Consider the following 8,831-nt stretch of genomic DNA (forward strand, 5'->3'; position numbering starts at 1 on the left):
GTGTGTGTGTGTGTGTGTGTGAAAAGTTTTGTGTATTTGTGGCACGTGGGATCAGTGACCTTTTGCTGGTTTTTAACATCTAGTTTTCTGATTAAATGATGATAAATGCTGTTAGAGGATGATGGAACGATTAGTTATTAGCATTTAGTTCTTTTATTATACAGATAATAATAAAATAATGCAATATTTTATTTTACAGTTTATTGTCTTGCGCATTATTTACAGCTACTTTTGTATTTAATGTTTATTTGAAAACCTCACTTTTTTATTGTTTCATACACAGTGGTAATTCAAAGTGCTTTACATAGAAGAAATTAAAATAATCAAAAAAGTTTTGAATAAAATAAATTAAATAGAAATACAGTACAAACAGTCGGACAAACTCATTCATTATGAAGATGTGTTTTCAATTAATCAAGTATTTGCCATTTTTATGTTTTTACATGAAAATAAATTCTAAGGGGCAAAAAGTTACATTTCCGAAATTACAACACGACATTTAGTGTCCAACAAATAAGCGTTAAGTTTAATCAAATCAAAACATGTTAGCATCTTGTTTTTGTCGTGCAACAGTCCTGACACCTGAAACTGAAATTAGCAGATGAGCATGTCAAAATATGTCAGGTGTGAAAACCAAATGGGCATGTGATTTCTTTTTTAGGCCCGAACAGCACTGAGGTGCGAACTTAATGATGCAAGAAATCCCACCACTGCCTTTATGTCTGTAAGACCTGCACAAGGTGTAGTTCACGAATGACACCTCTCATTACTCAGTGCGGATACACCGCAACATCAGAGAAACAAAGCATTACCCATGCTAAACTGCATCTAAAACTCATTCAAACCGCATTTTATACTTCTTTCATACTTTTTATTGATGCATTTTTAAAATAACAGCTGCATTATGTGAATATTTGAAAATTGAAATACATTTTAGGAGCCGAGATAAAGCTCCAAGGTGATTAAAAATGGCGAAAACCCTCAAATAAACATATTTTCTTATAGATTCAGGTAAATGTGGGTGTTAATTAAAAAAAAAGTTAATTTCTTCACCTTAAAGAGTTTTTGACTGCACATCTGGAAGTCTTTTAAAACAGCATTTTACACTTCTTTCATACTTTTTATGGATGCATACTTTTCATACTTTAAAAAAATTCATTTTATGGATGCATTTTTAAAATAATTGCTGATTATGTGAATATTTGGACATTAAAAAAAAATTAGAACCTAAGATAAAACTCAAAGGTGATTAAAAATATTGAAAAACCTCAAATATACATATTTTCTTATAGATTCAGGTAAAGTAGAACCTATAACGTGACTGTTCATTTAAATAATATGTTAATTTCTTTACCTTAAAGAGTTTTAGACTGCGCATCTGAAAGTCTTTTAAAATAATTCTTTTATGGATGCATACTTTTCAAAAATGCATTTTATGGATGCATTTTTAAAATAATTGCTGATTATGTGAATATTTGAACATAAAAAAATTAGAACCTAAGATAAAACTCAAAGATGATTAAAAATAATGAAAAACCTATACATATATACATAAAATATACATATTTTCTTATAGATTCAGGTAAAGTAGAACCTATAATGTGGGTTGTTAATTTAAATAATATGTTAATTTCTCTACCTTTAAAGACTTTTTGACTGCGCATCTGTTCAAATAAGCTTTTCCTAAGAAATTGAGTGTACTTCAAAAAAAGCTGCGCTTTAAGTAAAACTAAATTTCCTCTTGAATTAAAAAGAAAATCCGGTAGATAGTGTCCTGCGCTTTAAAATGAAATTAAAAATGCAGTCTTTGATGTTTTCCCTTCGTTTCCCCTCTTTTTTAAAGCATGCACATATTTTTTTTTCCTCTCTTTTCCATGGTTTTCTTTTTGGTTTGTTCCAAATTCTGAACCATCTGTGGGTATGTGATACTTCTCTTCAGTACAATGAGCCTGGGCAGGGAGGCAGTGTTTCCCATAATCCTCCAATTCATTCAACTCTCACATCATATCATGCAAATGGGGCTTGCTGTCTCAGGACCCGCAATCCGGTTCCAAACGTATGCCTGAGCCTTGTGCGATACAACAAATTTATTATGCATGCATCGCACTAGGCTTATGGTAATAAGGTATTAAATTAGTGCTGGACATTATTGCTCCCCCAGATCATTTCTGTTTCAGAGATTTTTCATAAAAGACATTGGATGTGAAGGGAAACAGATTGGAAGCCAGATGAGGTTGACATTCATTTTTTCCATGCCTGTATTTGACATTTCGAATTGCTGCCGTTGCTTTCACTGTTCTTCTTTTTTTAGGCTTTTTAAGCATCTCGTTTGGACAAACAGTCATAATTTTCACCTGTTATATATGGTTAAGATGAAATCAGATTTGTGCTCAAATGCGGCGCGTGTAAATGCACGAATTAGACCTGACAGTTTTGGATGAGTGAATCGTTATGGATTCGGACTTTAATCCTAAATAGTCTTTACTTAATGGATTGTAAATACGCCACTGTAAACATTAAACCAATCAGCTCAGCCCAACACATTCTCAAATAACTGCTTATGAAAGTCTTCAAGATGATTTCTTTTCCTTTTCTCCTTGGCCTTTGACACTTGACGTTTACATTTTTATTTTTTTATGGTATTTTTTATTTTGTCCTATGTTTTATGTCTCTCGATTTGTTTTATCTGTATTATATGCTTTACATAAAGTATGTAGTTTAAGTATTTTTTCTTTATTTTCTTTCTGTACAGCACTTTGGTCCACTTTAAAGTGCTTTATAAGCTAAAAAAGTTTGATTTGATTTGATTTGATCCTTTGAACTTACATTGCTAAACACAATTCCCATATATGTAGATTCAAAACCCTGTGTAAATTGCAGGGTTGATTATTTTTTAACAATTTCACTTCATTTCCCAGAATGCACTAATGTGTTGAATTTGTTTGAAATGCTAAAAAATGCAATAACAAATTTTAACTAGAAATGTCTTTTGAAATGTAAACTTGAAAAAAAAACTTTGAAAGTTTTTTAAAAAGCCTTAAAGGTTTAATGGCCTCCAGGCATGGAGTTCAACAGGAAGTAAACACTCTATTCATTTTCTCCATAGGGAAATTGACTTTTAACAAGAACTTAAAGCAAAAAACCTTTAAAGAAACTATGAGTTCTGAGGTTGTTAATCGATGGTATTTGCTTCTGTTGAAGCTGCCAGCCAGCATTATTCAACTTAGTTTTAAAACAATCGTGTTTAACAAAAGAATATGTGGTCAAAAACTACATCACCCATGATGCTGTACAGAAAATTCCACCAATCAGAGTCGAAACAGGCAAAGCTTTCCAAAAGAGCTCTTTAGCTCCGCCCACTAAGTACTTCCATATTTAAATATATATATATATATATATATATATATATATATATATATATTTTTTTTTTTTTTTTTTTTTTTTTTTAAATATATATTTTTTATTTATAAAAAGTTGCTGCCTTAAATTTTTAAGTACATTCAACTTAGCTATATAAGTCATTTCAACTTAAATTACATTAAAAAATGAGTTTTTAATGATACATTAAAAAAAGTTGAAAATTGCTTAACTTACTTTGATGAGTTAAAGCATATGTTATCATCATCATAACTTATTGATCATAACATTTTTAAATATAACAGTTTTATATTTCTCCATCGGTTCGCAATGCTTCTTGGGATTGTTTTTTCTCTAACTAAAGCCGTTAAGTATTTTCGCCCAATTTTCAATTTTTTTTTTGCATCAAATCAAAATTTGTGATGTTATGATTGGTTGACTTGGTTCATGGCTTATATTCATGGTTTTTTAAAAATCCAGAAATTAACGGAAAAAAATGCTTCCGGAGCCTTCATTTTCAAGAATGCATTACCTTTGTTAAAAAAAATAAGCTGTTATACGAACTTAATTAAATTACGGAAATCTTTTCCACCAAATTGAATTAAATTTTCCAACAAAATCTAATTTGTTTGAAATTATTTGTTGTAATCTTGTTGTATGAACTTAAATTCATTGAGTCATTCCTACTAGATAAAGTTTAGTCAAGTTAATTAGATTTAATTTTTGTCCGGCCCAAAATTGCCAACATTATAGTTTTAGCTAATTTGACTCTACAGTTACGTCCAATGATAGAAGCTACTAGCTTCTCTAGCTAACTCCTCTAAGTTTCTATAACTGAACATTAAATACTAATATTAACATCTTTCCATTTACTGAAAAACACAAAAAATAACACTTTAATCCCTAAATTTACACTCCTAATGCAGTCCCTTGCAAAGCATGCTGGGAACTACAGATCCACTGCCCAGTTAGTTGTCAACAAAGATTATTCATGTAGTTTTCACACAAATAAATTAAGTAAACTTCAGTTTGAAATACATTAGGTTGTTTGAACACAACTGAATTAAGTTGTGACAAAATATTAAACAATCGTGTTACTTCTGCTTATTTTAATTAATTAAATTTAACAAGAGGCAAAAACTATTATTTTTTATAATTATTTTTTAAAGAATATTAGACTTTTTTTTTTTGAATTTACTGAATTGTAATTCAAAGAAATTGTGCACATGTGCTCAATTTCTTTGAATTAAAATTCAGTAAATTCTTCTTCCTCTCATTCCAATTCAACTTCCTGTGTTTTGTGGCTAATTGAAAATACACTCATACATTCTTTAATCCTGAATTTTGCACAACCCCTATTAATAAGGCCTACTGAAGGTCGGCAGAACAACACTAATATTTCAATAATGAATAATTATTAAAAAGTTTGAATGTTTCTGTTATGTTGTAGCACATTACATGTAACTCCCAATATTTCGTTTGCTATTTGCATCACACAAAAGCCCCATAAATCATTGCACATCATGAGTATGCAACATTTTATCAATCATTGACTGGTCCTGACATTGATTTATACAGCTAACGTAAGATTATACATTTAGTTGGCTCTCAAAACAGTCTTTGTACGTCATTATATTTATATGACAATCTCACAATAACAAGACGAGGAAATCCCTGGATCCACTGGGATCGTTGCGGCAGCAAGTAAACACTCATTATCAACTTCCTGAAGAACAAAAACCATTAGCAAACATTTTGTTTCATAATGTGGAGCAGCATTTGTGTCTTTGATGGCGTGGCCGACGTCGAGTTTTCAGCTTCACAGGTTAGAAATGAGATTCGGGGACAGCAGAGGCTGATTTTTAGGGTCACACATGCAAAGAAATGAAACTATCACGAGTTTCATAGCTCGCTATAATAGTACGTAATCTGGTATGAAGTCTCGGACAAAAAGTGACGCCTCTGCAAAAAACCTCCAAGGTTTCGTGTGGCGGTAAACGCTTGCAAGAGCTTCTCACGGCCAAACTACACCATACTGAGCAATAACGTCCTGAATGACCTGCATTAAACCAGCTAAAGCACAGCTACATTAACTGCGTTTCATTGTGTTAAATGGCGCTCAGTGGGAGTTGCTTTAACTACAGTGGTTTGGTTTTTCACAGTAGCGTTCGACACATTAATTAAAACCGTGCACTGCTTTTCTCAAAACCTCTGTTTTCAAACAGTTTCTGCTGATTGCATGATTCTCTTCTCTTAAAACATATAAAATAAGATATTTACTCAAAGACATGTATTCTGGTTTACTGCTGAACTAAAGCAGCTTTAGTGTGAACAACCAGACTGAGTAATTTCAGTATATGGAGAGAGTTACATGAACAAACCCTGATGAACATCAGGCCGTCTGTTCAAACTCTCATGATCAATGACACTTATTCACTTACACTGAATTAATCACCTGGAAATAGTACAGAATCTTTCAATATTATAAATTAGTAATATGTATTTATATATATATATATATATATATATTATATAAGGTTATAAAACCTTAAATATTATATTAAATATTCATATAAATCTATATTAAACAACACTATTTAATATTATATATAAAATAAATGTATTTAATATTAAATAAAACAATGGTTTTAAATAGTAACATAAATAATAGTGTTAAATATTATTATTAAATAATCATATAAATCTATATTAAATAACACTATTAAGTATTATAAATACAATAAATTTATTTAATATTAAATAAAACAATGGTATTAATTAGTAACGTAAATAATGGTGTTAAATATTAAATAATAAATGACTATTAAATAAAACAATAATATTTTTTAAATATTAAATGAATCAATATTAAATAAAACACTGATATGAAATAATATTATATAAAAATAAATTACTATTTAATAAAACAATAATATTAAATAATTGTATTAAATATTAAATAAATTAATATTAAAGAAATCAGTAATATTAAATAACAGCATTAAAAATTAAATCAATATTAAATAAAATAGTAATAAAAATAAATGTATTTAATATTAAATAAAACAATGGTATTAAATAGTAACATAAATAATAGTGTTAAATGTTAAATAATAAATTACTATTAAATAAAACAATAATATTTTTAAATATTAAATGAATCAGTATTGAATAAAACACTAATATGAAATAACATTAAATATTAAATCAATATTAAATAAAATAGTAATATAAATAATATTATTAAATATTGAATAATTTAATAATAAATTGATATTAAAGAAAACAATAATATTAAATAGTATAATTAAATATGAAATTAATCAATACTAAATAAAACACTAATGTTAATAGTATTAAATTTCAAGTGAATCAATATAAAATGAAACACTAATATTAAATAATAGTAATAAATATTAAGTTTAAACTAAAATAAAACTATAATATTAAAAATAAATTAATATATTATATAAACTAAATGAATATTAAATAAAACAATAATATTAAATAGTATTGTAAATAATAGTATTAAATAATAAATGAATCAATATAAAAAACACATATTAAATAATAGTATTAAATATTAATCAATTATCATTAAATAAAACAGTAATATTAAATATTGATATTCCACTGTTTATTTTTCCGTAATAATGAGATTTCTCAAAATCATAAAACGTTGTTTATTTCCAGGCTGTATATATCCGGACACACAGCGTGTGACTCATGAGTGCGGCACGTCATAATAAACATTATTTCTGTAATTCTGTCGCATTCACTCAGATTTAAGCCTCGCATTAATAATGTTTTCATGACTAATTAATAGTTTGCACCTTGCCAAGAATCGTTTTCTTCCACCACTAATTCTAATTGGTCCAATTAATCATGCAAAAGGTAATTAGCATAGTCAAATGAGACGTGAAGCCTGTTGGTGCTCGGGGGAATTTGCCATGTTTTTTTTTTCTCTCCTCTTTTTGATACAAATAAAGAATTAGTCAAGGGTGGTGGTAGATGGGATCCCGGGCGTTCTCACCATAATACTAATGACCGTGTGTCTTTGTGGCGCGACGCGTGGGAATGACAGATGCATTCACGCAGGGAACTGGCACGTCAATAGAGAGAAACACTCGGTGACGGACGTACAAATGCAGGAGAAGAGTTTAAATAGAGATGAGAGGTGAAAAGGAGAATGTAAAGCTTGGACCTTTTTGTGCCTCGCACTCAAAATTGATCAGTTTGTCAAAGGATTGAAGCAGAATGACTGCGTTCTTCTTCTTTAGACTGAGACGTTATTTTAGGAGGCAAAGCTTGAAGGAAAATCTTTCGAACTCAAATCATTAAGTGTCTCCTCAATGATCTGACAGTGCTTTGATTTAATTAAAGGTGTTTGCTAAAGTCTCCGGAGAAATAGACTTCAACGATGTCTCAAAGTTTGCAATCAAAAGTCAGAGAATGAGTTGATTCGTCAACGAGATCATATTTGGCAACTTACACTATTAACAATTAAGATTTCTCTATTGGCATTGATGGTTTATTAAAAACATTTAACATTCCCATTGCACAAAAGATTCATTTGAGGGGGAAAAGGTTCTTATAAAAGTTCTTCCCACTAAGAACTGAAATGTTTCTGTGGTGAAAATCCAGTTTTTAATGTTGTTTATATGTCTATGTGGTGTTTTTAATATGCTTTAAGACAAATTCATAAATTCATAAGTCGACAGCATTGCTGAGTATTTTCTGCTTAAAACTGCAGTGAACCAAAGACAGTCTCAAAAACACGGTTTGAAATCGCTGGTGTTTCTGACGTCACAAACTACCTTGTAACCAATCAGATCAACGTGTGATCGTCAACCAGTGGATCTCTGAGTGAGTGGAGGCGGGGCTTATTTGCATATTCATAGAACCGCGCATACTAAATGAGGCAAGGTTGTCGAGATACATTCAAGTTATTTTAAGGTATTTCAATGAAAGAAAAAAACATTTAAGTCATTTCAGTGATAAAAGAAGAGTTTTAAGAGTGTAACTTTAAGAGTGTAACATAAAAAGCAACTGCAGTATTAGGAGATAATTTAATTTAAAGGGACATTGTGTAATTTCTCGCATCTAACGGTGAAATTGTATTTTGCATTCAAACGAATTGTGCTCTCCAGCATAGGCGCCGATTTATGTTTTCCTCCGTGGGTGCTCATGGGCGCACGCCCTTTAAAAAAAAAGAAAGAAAAAAAAAAGTCAAAAAAAGTTTGCATTTCAGAACCGAACGAGAAGCGCAGCGCCGCGTCTATGACAACTCGAGGTAGCCTATCGCACACCGGACGCGCACTTTGTCAGTTTATGGCCAGCAATATTGTAATGTTATGTTTAAGGACATTATGGAATTAAGATAATGTCTGTACTATGTTATGATTGTACTGTACAATTAAATACAACCGTTGCAAAGTCTGCAGTCTGAACACTTTACCTCAGAGCGTCCAACT

The sequence above is a fragment of the Siphateles boraxobius genome, unplaced genomic scaffold (genome assembly GCF_051911475.1).
Source record: "Siphateles boraxobius isolate OS27281-9 unplaced genomic scaffold, OSU_SipBor_1 41, whole genome shotgun sequence".
In the NCBI taxonomy this organism is placed as follows: domain Eukaryota; kingdom Metazoa; phylum Chordata; class Actinopteri; order Cypriniformes; family Leuciscidae; genus Siphateles; species Siphateles boraxobius.